Below are 12416 nucleotides of genomic sequence, written 5' to 3'. Positions count from 1 at the left end.
TCTTCAGACTATTACGAAGAAATCGTGATTGTGTCTCATCCCATGCTAAGTTTCTGATGCTCATAATCACTCAACATTCACTGAGCATCTTTTACGTTACATGACTGACCTTGTGCTAGGGTGGGGACACAAAGATGAGTAACTGTAAACCATCACCATATGGGCACCTCAAGGCGTCTAATAAATGTCAATTGAATGAAGGCACCCTTAAAAAGAGGTTACAATTTGGCTAAGGTCACTTAAAGGGCCTCCAAGGGATGAGACAACCGTGGAATTCTAGGTCGGTATAGATCATTCCCAAGCCTTTACCATAAAGAGCTAGGTTTGGGCCCCAGGTGAAGCGAGAGGGAGAAACCTGTAAGACCTTGCGCAACAGGGTCCAGAACAGAGTCTTTCTTTAGACTCACATGCTGCTTCTCAGTTTCCAGACACTAAAAGGGTTTGCTGGTTTCAAGGGCCCAGGAGTGCCGTTTCCGAAAAAGATGGCATTTGGGGTGATAGAGGCCAACGACTGGAGGTGGCGGGGGAGAGGGCAGGTAAGAGAGGAGAAACGAAAAAGCCAGGAGCTTCTGGTAGATAGGTCGTTCACCTAGGTCCCCGCCCCTTCCTTTTCCCCAGGTCCGAAACGCACCCGACCCCCGAGTCCTCCACTTCTCAGAGCGCTAGACACTGAAGGCTTGACCCCCTGTCAAAGAGATTTCCTCAGTGCCGATATTTCTCATATTGCTTTCCCCCAGGCCCAGCCCGGGGGATCCGCGGCTCGGGGCCAGCTTCCGCGGCCACGCTGCGCCAGTGACACGCAGGCGCCGGAATCGAAGCCACGCTGAGTCGTCCCAGCCTGGTCCCCGGGCCAGGGAGGGCTGACGCCGCGGAGCGTTTCCCGTGTGCGAGGCTTCCCACAATGCACCGCGCCGGCTGTGGCGGCGACCGCGGCGGCGCTCTAGCCGCGGCATGTCTGCGTCTCGACTGCTCTGGGAGGAGGAAGAGAAGGAGGAAGAGGAGGAGGAGGAGGGGGAGGAAGAGGAGAAAGGCGCAGGGGTGGGAGCTGTTGCCGAAGCTGCCACAGCAAAAGTTCTCTCCCCTCCCCCCTTCCCCTCCTCTCAAGGCCCTTAGAAAGGTTGGAGCTGCCGCCGCTTGCAGTCGGTGACCGCGCGACTCGGCGCCCGCCCGCGGTAAAGCGCTGGGCCTGGAAGGCCCGGGCCTGGGGGAGGGCGGGGGAGGGGGAGGGGGCGGCGCGGAGGGGGGAGCGCGCGGCGGTAACGGCCTGACCCCGGGGGGAGCGAGCCGTGGCGAGGCTGGGGGTGGCCAGGGGAGCGGCCGAGGCCGAGGGAAGCGCAGGAGCTGGCTGGGGAACGGGAGGAAGCAGGGCGCGGATGGTGGGTTGGGGGGTTGAGAAAGGATAATGACGGGGGTGGCGGAGGCGAGAAGGCGGCCTCCGAGGCCTGAGGCGGGTGTCAGAGGTAGGGATGGAGGTGGGAGGTTTGCAGGGGGAGGCCGGAGGGTGCTGGGTGTGGGTGTGAAAAGGCTGGGGAGACACCAGTTCTCTGTCCGTCGTGCCTGGTGCAGTGCTTTATGCACCGCAGGCCTCAGTCACTGTTGCTGCCAGAGTGTGTTCTTTGGGAGAAGGGAAGGGCAGGGGTTGGAGAAAAGGGAATCCTTGCGGGAAACGTAGTGGGAGTGTGTGCAGGGAGCGAGAGGCCGAAGGGAAAGATGCCGGGTAGGTGGAGGAATGCAGAGGGTGGCTGTGGAGGAGTCTTGAGGAGTCCGGGGGGTATTCATTGTGCAGATACATTAGGGATTTCGTTATGGAAAGAACTGAAGCGTTTCTAAGGAAAGGAAAGAAGGGATGCAAGGAGTTTCCGCGAATAGAAAGGACCGCGTTTGAAGCCAGAGGAAGTGCTGAATACTAGAGACTATGAAGAGAATGCATGATAGAATAGACAGATGTAGTAGAATTAATAAATGTTGGCCCAAGGACTAAAGAGTTATTCCAGATGGGCCAGGATGGCCTAGTTCTGAACCTGTTTGGGCTCCTGTAGATGACATCTGGTAAGTGCGGTCCTGTAGTGGTTGGGGTCACTGAGAATTAGACCTTAGTCTGTCGTTTTGGTCTGAGACCTTTTAGACCTGCACCAGCGAATGTGAGAATTTCTGAAACAGACGGTAAGAAAACGCCTGGCCTTGCAGGGATCCCCTAAGCCATGAGTTTAGATTTTAGCAAATTTGAAGTATTGTCATTTATTAGAGGCCGGGTGAACACTACTAATGCTGGAATGGAAATTACTTGGCTTGGCGGTTTTCTTCTCCACTACCCAGCTTATCTGGTCCAGGAGAACTGATGCCATATTATTCACCCTGGGTTGCAGTACACAGGGTTATAATTAATGGTGGGGGGAGTCCATGCACGGTGGCCTTTCTTTGGAGGCTCCATTTGGAGCTCAAATTAGTCTGACGGGATTGGTTCCATAACTCTGGGGCTGGTGGGAGATCTTTTGCTATTCAGGGTTCCTGAATGTATACTCTCACTGAGGCATTGTGGTATTGAAGAAAATGCATCAGCCTGCAAAATGTGGGCCTGCAGAATGGAGGATCTAGAATATCTGCTTTGGTCTTAGGTTGCAAGGAGGTCAGGACTGGTTGTCTTGAGGTCTAGGGGAACCTGAAGAGACTGGATGATTCTAGAGCCAGGTTAGAGGGAATATTAGCATTTCCAGATCAGGAAACGAACCAAGGCCTATTGGATTTGCTGAGCTCCCACCAGACCAGATTTTCAAGAGGGAAATGTAGGCTAGAACCATATTCTTAAGATTTACCTGAAAATTACTAACTTTTTGTTATTAAGAGAGAATATTACAATGTACACATTGTAATATTAATTCAACTGAAGAGAGGGTAGTATAAAAAATCTTTTTATGGAAGTAGAGGGTGGAGGGATTAATGGGGAAGATGGAAAGAAATTTGGGAGAGGGATGGAAAAACTCAGTCATTTGTTTAGCAAATATATCTAAAGGAGGATGAGAATTTAGCATTAGAAATGAGAGGGGCTTTTATTAAAAAATTTTTAGTGGAAATCCAGGATTTTTATTTTTCTTAATTTGGAAAACTTTTTATGTCAGTACACTTAGATTTACTCTTTCTTTTCAGGGGCTTCAGTATATTACATAGTAGGATGTACCCATTTTTATTGTTATCACAGAATGAGAGAGTCTGTTTTCTTTCCGCTCACCTGCACTGTATATTATCACTTAATTTTTGTAGGTTTAATGGACTTAAATATAGTATGTCATTATTTTTATTCCCTTTGAAATTGTATGAAATAACAGATGTACATAATTAAAAAGTAAAATTGTCCTGAGGGAGCTTATAACAAAAAGCAGTAGCCCCTGTCTCACCTGTCCATTGCAGTCCCACTTTCCAGAGGCTACTACCTGTAAGCATTAATTTTTGTGGTTCTTGCTTTTCTTCAGGTCTGCAGGTAGTGTACATATACTGTTATTTCTTGATTGATTAAAATGACATTATGAAGGAGTCAGAAGACTTCTGTGAATGGAAAGAGTTTGTGTCACTGGCATTATCCCCGTTCTCCTCCTTTCAAACCTTTGATAGTTATTATTTTAGCTTTTTTATTAGCTGTCTTTATATCTTTAAATAATATGCTTAAAGAGAAAGCATTTAAAATTAGACTGGAAATAAACTGGATGAGAAGGTAAAGGGAAGTTTAATGGGTGGACCTGTAAGAAACACTGGGTTGTGGGAAACAACATCTTTGCAGCATAAGGGTTGCTGGTTAGAGAGAGGAGGAGTTGCTTGGCAATGATAGTTGTTCATCTTGGAAGTAGTTACCGGGTCAACTGTGCAGTGTTCTTTGACAGTCTTCTGGAGAGTTTTAGAGTGGGGAATCTGGGATTGGATTACAAGGATCCTCGGCTGTTCTTACCAGGCTTCTGTGGCAATTCTTATAATAAAGAGTTTTTAGGAAGGAATGAATTGTTGTGGATAATGTGTTTCTTTTTTTGTGGAGGGAAGGAGGGATGGGGAAATGTGATAAGGGGAAGAGGATGAAGGTCAGGGTACGATGGAGGTGGTGATAGATTTGTAGGAGGCTGAAGAAAGGGTGAAGAATTCTGAGGGCATTTGGATATAGTTGATGTGAAGGAGATTTAAATTTACAGTGGTGAGATTTGTGGCAGTTACAAGGAAATTTGCATATTTAAGTCACTAATATGGTAGGAATGTGGTGGAAAAAAAGTACGGTGCTCATATATTAGGATTGATTTGAAAAATACTGATTTTTGAAATTTGTGTATGAGGTTTAACATCAGAGTCAATAGACAGATGGGGAGAATAGAAAGAACTTGCTCCCTTTTTCAGAAGTCTTGTTTAAGTAACCTCACCTCTTGAGGCTCTTTACTTTGAATAAGAACAGCGTTCACATGCAGATTATATACTGCTAAATCTTGTATTTGCTTTTGGGAATTATTCTTTGTTTTGCAAAGGGTGGCTAGACTGTAACCTACTCTGGAGCCAAGAGTTTCTTTAATCTCTGGGGAAATTCAAAACAGTTTGATTTTTAAGTGCTCACTAAATACCTGTTGAATGACTGATAGAAAGTAGTGTTCACTGTCAGTGATAATAGTGGGACTGTGTCAAATTGCTGAGTACTGTGGGAGTACTGTAGACAAAAATTGTGTGTGTGTGTGTGTGTGTGTGTGTGTGTGTGTGTGTTTGAGACAGTGAGGGACAAAAGGGATATCTGGTGAAGCCTTTGGATTTAAGGGAAGAAGACAGAATGGATTAGAATGGGACTGGAACAATCTTGCCAAAACATTAAAGGGGTGGGACCAAAGGTTCTCTTCTAATCTGAGGCTAATTTAAGCTGAGTATATTATTATTATTATTGTTATTATTATTATTTTAGAGTTTATTATTTATTTTAGGGGGTGCCGGGGGGAGGGGGGACAGAGGGAGAGGGAGAGAGATAATCTTAAGCAGGCTTCACGTGGGACTCAATCTCATGCATGACCTGAGCCAAAATCAAGAGTTGGACACTGAGCCGACTGAGCCACCCAGGCACCTAAATCTGAGTAAATTTTAAATCTGGATCTGGAGTTGGTGGCTGGTTTAATTTGGATTTTCTTACCTAAATGACTGCTTAGAGATTTTTAGCTGTTTTAAGAATCTGTCTGATGTAATTCATTTTTGGCATGATAGTAAAAAAGCGTTAGGTGAAATTTCTTCCCTCAAGGAATTTATAGTATTTATATTTTTTTAGGGGGAGAAAGACAGTTATGAAGTAATTTAGTAACACTTTAAGATTTCAGAAAGTTGGTTTTTTAAAACAGATATCAAAAGTATACCTCCAGATGAGGATTTTTGTATTTTGGTAGTCATTTTCAGTAGTAGCATTCAGAACTTTTTTGGATCACCTTTTCTGAATTCCCTTCTGAGCCTCCAGCACATTCTGTACAATTTATCTGTTTATTAAGTACCTATTGTGTACTTCTGGGGGACTGGGCTTGTAAAGGTGGGTTAAACATGATCCCTATCTTCAGTGTTCATAATCCCTTCAGAATGGCAGAATTACAAATAGTATTAGGCATAATGTTAATTCAATAGTCTCATTGGTGACATCTTTTTAGTTTGAAAGATTGGATTTTTAGAAATGCTGAAGATCCGTCAATAACAAATAGAGTGAATAAAGAATAGTTTTGGTTTAAATTCAGTTAGTCACAGAAATAGGAATGGTTTTCTGGGTTGACTTATTAAGTGATTTTTGAAAACACTCCCTGTGATGAAGTCGGAAATATGTTGAACAGTGATGATAGCTTCACTTGTAGGTAGTCGAACACTAGATAAATGTTGGTTAAGTGCATCAGATGGTTGGATGGATGGAGTGAATAAATGGGTAAGTGGTAGCCTCCCAAGGTAACTATTTTAAAGAGGGCCTCACTGATTTTAACCAACTGAACCACCCAGGCGCCCCTAGGACCTCACTGATTTTAATATGTAAATAAATTCTTGGTATATTTGTTAACAAACACTTTGATTACTGTGAACAAGATGGTTTATGATTAAGATCCCAAGTGAGTTTTATGGACAGTAAATGCTGTAGGAGTTCAGGGAATGGAGAAATGAATATTGGCTAAGGTTTGGGGAAAGGATTTAAGTGTACCATACTTTAGCTAGATATTTGAAAGGATTCCTTAGGGATCTCAGGAGAGGAACTAAATTGCTCCAAATTTCTCTTGCAGCCCTAGAATGAACCTAGAGTCTGGATCTATTTTTGTCTGAATGCTTTCTGCCTATTTCATTTTAGCTACTCCTACTGGTTTGTTCCTCTTCAAATTCTCCTTTGCTGGGTAGATTTTGAGCTCCTGGAACAACGGCGGCGGGGGGGGGGGTCCTGTTTCCATCTATGTCTAGTGTAACTTTTAGTTTTTCCTTTTATGAGCCTGTACCCCACAAATTACTTGGTCTCTGTGAGTGAAGAGCATGAGTCAACTTGGCTCTGCTATCCTGGCATTTTCCTGCGTGCTTTTCTCAAAGCTGCTTTCTGAATTACAGAATAGGATAGTCAGAGAATTGAGGGCATATGTCTAGTAGACACATGCTTGTTGAATAAATGAATGAATGAGAAAGTATCATAATTTACAAGCTCTAAATGATCTGTATGTTTCTGATTGTTTCAGTTTATTTATTCATAACCTGCCTTTTTTCTGCAAAGGATTTATTGGGACTGACAGAAATATGTATACTATTATATGAATTGAAATAATTGAAATCTAGTTGAAGAGAAAATGAAAGAAAAATCTGTTTAAAGAATATAAGGTCTATTATTATGAATGCTAGAGAACTAGGAATAAAGTGGAAGATAACCAGATGGAGAAGGAAAGGTGTTATCCCACAGAAAGTATGATTCTGAAAGAAGAAAAAGATTATTAATATATGATGGGTTATGTTTAGCAGAAAGCAAGAGAAGATTGAAAGTGTAGAGGATTATTTGAAGTGGTTATTTTGGGGAGGAAGATGGTAAGACAATTTGAAGGATAATAGTAAACCGAAGTTTAGAATGTAGCAGAAATTATTTATGATGTGGATTTATAACAGTTTTCAGAAAATGATGGGGTGAGTTCTCTTTAGTCAACAGATAATGAACATTTGTTATATGTAAAAGCATTGTTAGATGTAGTTAGGAATAAATCCTTCGGGATTTATATTCTAGTATGAAGCTGGACTTGTGCACAAATAACTACACTATGATCAACATATCTTAAGAAAAACGGAATGTTACTGAAGTTAAAAGGAGAAAACATTTGGGTAGGGGGAAACCTGGGACTACATTTAATGGCATGCAAGTGGCTTTTGAGCTAGTCTTTGAAGGGATGGATAGGATTCTGACTGGTAGAAATGACTGGAAAGGGAGCGTTCCAAGCTGAGGGATTAGCAAAAGCAAAGACTTGGAGGTGAGAAGCCAAGGATATGTGGGGAATAGTGAGTTAGTGTTTAATTTTTCTTCCCCGTGATCCACAGTAAGAAATACATGTCACATCTTCAGCTAATATATGCATATTTGAATGTTTGTGTATATGTATAAAACAAGATACACCAATAACCATATCCCTTACCATGTTGGATGTACTCATATGTTTTCCATTCTATTCTGTTTAGCAAAAAAAAAAGGATGGCTGTAACTCACAAACTGTTTTCATGACTAAATGTTGATGACAACTGGTAGCTTGGAACACAGAGTTCATGAATAGGGCATAAGATGATAAAGGGTAGGAAGAGTCAGTTGGGTTGGATAGAAAATGGGTGACCTTGAAAGCTAAGCTAAGTAGTTTGTGTTTGATATGATGTAGTGTTGTGCTTAGTAAGCAAACAGAAGCTGGGTTTTAGTCTTGGCCCTTCTATTTTACCTGTGCTATGATTATGGAGAGAATTACTTCCTTTCTGAGATTCCATTTTCTCATCAAGAAATTGATAATTATTGGGACTCCTGGGTGGCTCAGTCGGTTAAGCATCTGCCTTTGGCTCAGGTCATGATCCCGGGGTGCTGGAATCGAGTTCTGCATCGGACTTCCTGTTCACCAGGGACCCTGCTTCTCCCTCTGCCTGCTGCTCCCCCTGCTTGTGCTCTCTCTTTCTCTCTGACAAATAAATAAAATCTTAAAAAAAAAAAAAGAAAGTGGTAATTATTATACCTTCTGGCAAGGGTTGAGGCTAGGATTTGAGGATTAAAGTATGTTAACAGGATGAAAATATGTTCACGTATCATTAATATATAGCTACTCAGCTTTTTTGAGTAGAGGATGGAATAAAAGCCTGTATATTAAATACCTTAATCTGATGATAGCTGTACTGTACTGGGTAGATTGGCGGCAGTGTGTGGTAGAGTAAGATTGGGGGGGGGTGACAAACCCAGTTAGGCTACTGGAGAAATTTAAGAAGGGTTTGGATTGTTTTGATAGCAGGATTAGAAATGAGGGGGTGGATTGTGATTGGATGGTGAAAGGAGGAAAGGAGGAAAGGAAATTTAGAGCTGTGGTAAGATTCAAAAGGCAGCAACTGAAACTGGAATACATGTTGGGGTAGTTTAGTGGGGGTACATTAGGGTAAGTAGTTGCAGTTTCTTGCATATAGTAGGTCCTCAGTTATTTGAATGATTAAGTACATAAATTGAAGAAGAATTGCAAGGGGAGACAGTAAGGGATAGGTTTGAGAAGGAGGGGTGAGACTGAAGGGTGCTTTTGAGGGACTGCAAGCATATCTTCAGGGAATATTTTTGTATACTTACTGCGCGCAGTGTTCCATCGTAGGCAGTGTGAAGGATACATGTTTATATATGACACAGTTCATTTTTTTTTAGGAGTTTATCCTGGGACAAAAATGTGTACACATCTGTTTATGACGGAAGTACTATGGCAGGTTCGACTTTGTAGAGAAGTTGGTGTGTAGCTTAGGCCTTGAAGGATGAATAGAATTATAGTAGGCAACTGGTGAGGGTTGGTATTCCAAAAAGAGGGAGTATGATATGAGTGACAGAAAAGTTCTGGTTGTGTTTAGGGGTTGGTGGTCTAGATTAGCTGGAATTTAGGGTTCATATTATGAATTGAGGGAAATAAGGCTGTAAAGTAGAGGAAACATCTAAAAATCTAGACTAAATGGGTTTTAAAAAATTTATTTATTGAGATATGACTATGTACATAAAGTGCTCAAAACTTGTTATAGATTAGTGAATTTTTGTAGGTAGACATTTATGTAACCACCATCTAGTTCAACATTTCTAACATGCCAGAAGGCTCCCTCATTTGTCACTTTCAAGTTGATGTTCCGTTCAACAAAAGGTAATTAACAGTGACCCTTGAACAACATGGGTGTGAATCGCACAGATCCACTTACAAGTAGAATTTTTTTGATAATTACGGTATAGTACTGTTTCTTTATGATTTTCTTAATAAAATTTTCTTTTCTCTAGCTTACTTTATTGTAAGAATGCAGTATATATTACATAAAACGTACAAAATATGTGTTAGTATACATTTTGCTATCGGTAAGCCTTTTGGTCAACAGTTGGCTATTGGTAAAGTTTTTGGGAGTTAAAAGTTATACCTGGATTTTTGACCACTGTGGGGAGAGGTTGGCTCTGCAACCTCTGCGTTGTTCAAGGGTCAACTGTACTATTCTGATCTCTAGCACAACAGGGTGGTTTTATGCTTTGAGTTTCTTACTAGTGGAATCATACATCTGTGTCTGGTTTCTTATGCTCAACACATGTCTGTGAGATTCGTCCATGATGCGTATAGCAGTAGTTCATTCTTTTTCATTTCTCTGTGGGATTCCATTATGGACATATCACAGTGTATTTGTTCATTTCACGATTGTTGGGCTGTTGGCAAGTTTCTATTTTTTGGAAGTCTAGGGATTTGCCTCAGTATGCAGTGAGGAACCATTGATGAGTTTTGAGTGCGAAGATGAGATAATTTAAGAATACATATGTGGTGGCCTGTTTTTGTTATGTTGTTTTTGCAATGAAGAGGACCTAGGGACTAGGAGACAAGTCAGAAAGCTATGACAAGGGGCGCCTGGGTGGCTCAGTCATTAAGCGTCTGCCTTCAGCTCCGGTCATGTTCCCAGGGTTGGGATCGAGCCCCACATGGGGCTCCCTGATCGGCGAGAAGCCTGCTTCTCCCTCTCCCACTCCCCCTGCTTGTGTTCCCTCTCTCAATGTGTCTCTCTCTGTCGAATAAATAAAATCTTTAAAAAAAAAAAAGAAAGAAAGCTATGACAAAAATGTGAAGTATTGAGAGCCTAAGTTGCAGTGGTGGTAGTGGGAATAAAAGAAATGAGATACATAGAAGAAAGAATTGAGGGATTTGATGGCAAATGGCTTTTGGAAAACTGGAGGAAAAGAGAAAAAGAAAAGGGAAACCCTGGGGGCTTTTCTTGGGTAACTTTGAGAATGGTAGTGCCATTAATAAAAATTATTGGATCAGTTGGCAGAACTATTTTGGTGGGGAAGAATAATTACTTTGTTTTTAAGACACATGACCAGTGTGTGGGACATCAATGGAAGTAGGCAAAGGGGAATTATTTAGCGAGAGTTACAAATACTGGATTCAGCTGAGGAAGGACGTCTAATAGAGATTTGGGAATATGTATCTGGAGTTGATAATTGAAGCTACTAATTCTGGATTTGGTAGGGTGCTAATGGCAATGAAATTATTTGGACTGATAATTGAGGTATTAATTGAAGCAATAATTGAAGGATATAGGTAAAAAGAAATCATTATATATTCTAGTTCCTAAGGAATAAATTAGATTGTAGCAGAGGGGGATGGTTTAAAGATTATTTTTGGGAGCTGAGGTTAGATATCCGTATGAGGAATGAAAATGGAGAAGCAATGTTAAGGGATGAAACGCCAAAGGGGAGAGAATTAGAGAAAGACAGAACCTGGGAAAATACCCATTATTTGGGCTAGGAAGAGGACCAGTACTTGTTGGAGATAGAAATAGAATCCTGTGGTACAGTGACATAAACCAAAAGAGGTAGTTCAGGTGTCATTACCAAAGAGGGGATAAGGATTGAGGTGGTGGGTCATATGATTCTGTACATAAAATTGTTTTTTGGTCTTCAGGAGAGCAGATCAGAGACCACAGTGCATGGGGGTAAAGGACTGAGTGGGTTGGGAGAATATGGAAACATTGAATGTAGGAATTGTATTAAGTTTATTTTAAGAAGGAGGAACAGCTCTTTTTCCAAAACTGGAGGCAAGAAGTAACAGATGGATGAAAATACAGCATTTTAGAAGCTGTAAAGAGGATTTGATTACAGGTGGAGAAGGTGTGATTTGAAGAAATTTTATGGAAGAGGTTGAGGTTTTGATGGGATTAAAGATTTAAATATGAAAATGACTTGGATTAGTCAACGAGATAGAGAATTGTATTTAGAATAAATCAGTTGTGGAAGACCTCATAGCTTTCTGGTGGTACTTAACACCCAGTGTGTGGGTGTGAAGAAAACAGATGGTGAAGATTGTCTGTCATTGGGGAGGTGCATGGTGAATATAATTGGAGGTCATGATATTCTGGAGAAGGCAATATTAAATGGCTGATGGACTGATTTAAATTGCATGGGGAGACTAGGGAAGCCAAAAGGAGGTAAAGAGCAGGCGTAGAACTATAAAGTAGTTGTTTTTTTTAAAAAAAGGAGGTCTCAAGTTATAATCCTAGTGGTACAGCACTCTAATTGATGACCTATTTTTATTATATGTGTGTGGGTGGCTGAAGTGCAGCTGAAGGTTTTAGGAGTTGAGGAAGGTCAGGGTGTAGAAAGTACTTCAGAAGTAGAAGTTACTGGGCGCCTGGGTGGCTCAGTTGGTTAAGCGACTGCCTTCGGCTCAGGTCATGATCCTGGAGTCCCGGGATCGAGTCCCACATCGGGCTCCCTGCTCAGCAGGGAGTCTGCTTCTCCCTCTGACCCTCCCCCCTCTCACGTGCTCTCTCTCTCTCATTCTCTCTCTCAAATAAATAAATAAAATCTTAAAAAAAAAAAAGAAGTAGAAGTTACTGAGAATAATGGCTGAATGTGGTACAAAGAATTGAAGTCTTTGGGAAGGAAGGGGGGTATTCTGGAACTTGGTAGACGTTGCAGATGGAATGGTTTAAGCGAGTAGTGTAAACTGCACAGAATAGGAGTGGCCCTTTGGAGCAAGAAGCAGTTGGTCCTTTTAGCAAGCTAAAGGAGTAGAATGGATAGCTAAGTCATGAGAGAAATAGGTTGTCCAGGAAAAGCCAAGCTTGAGATACCATGAAGGGGTAGTCACAACAATCCAGGCAGGAGATGATAGTATCTGACTTATGGTGTGCGGATGGAGATAAACAGATTCGTTACATTTACAAGTTCTTTAAATTTCTGT

At 41.8% G+C, this 12416-nt stretch overlaps 1 protein-coding gene across 2 annotated transcripts in view; it reads left to right on the top strand.

Moving 5' to 3' along the window:
- Positions 1–990: 990 nt before the first annotated feature.
- Positions 991–12416, top strand: part of ZNF148 (zinc finger protein 148) — a 122370-nt gene continuing 110944 nt past the window's right edge. For both annotated transcript variants that reach the window (XM_028091287.2, XM_028091286.2), the window contains exon 1: positions 991–1172. The gene's annotated coding sequence lies outside the window, so the exon portion shown is untranslated. The remainder of the gene's footprint in view (positions 1173–12416) is intronic.

This window comes from Eumetopias jubatus, unplaced genomic scaffold (genome assembly GCF_037043125.1).
Source record: "Eumetopias jubatus isolate StellerSeaLion01/CBP00866 unplaced genomic scaffold, mEumJub1_p1.0 scaffold_1, whole genome shotgun sequence".
In the NCBI taxonomy this organism is placed as follows: domain Eukaryota; kingdom Metazoa; phylum Chordata; class Mammalia; order Carnivora; family Otariidae; genus Eumetopias; species Eumetopias jubatus.
Note: the sequence above shows the minus strand (reverse complement) of the source record. Positions and strands in the feature narration are given on the sequence as shown.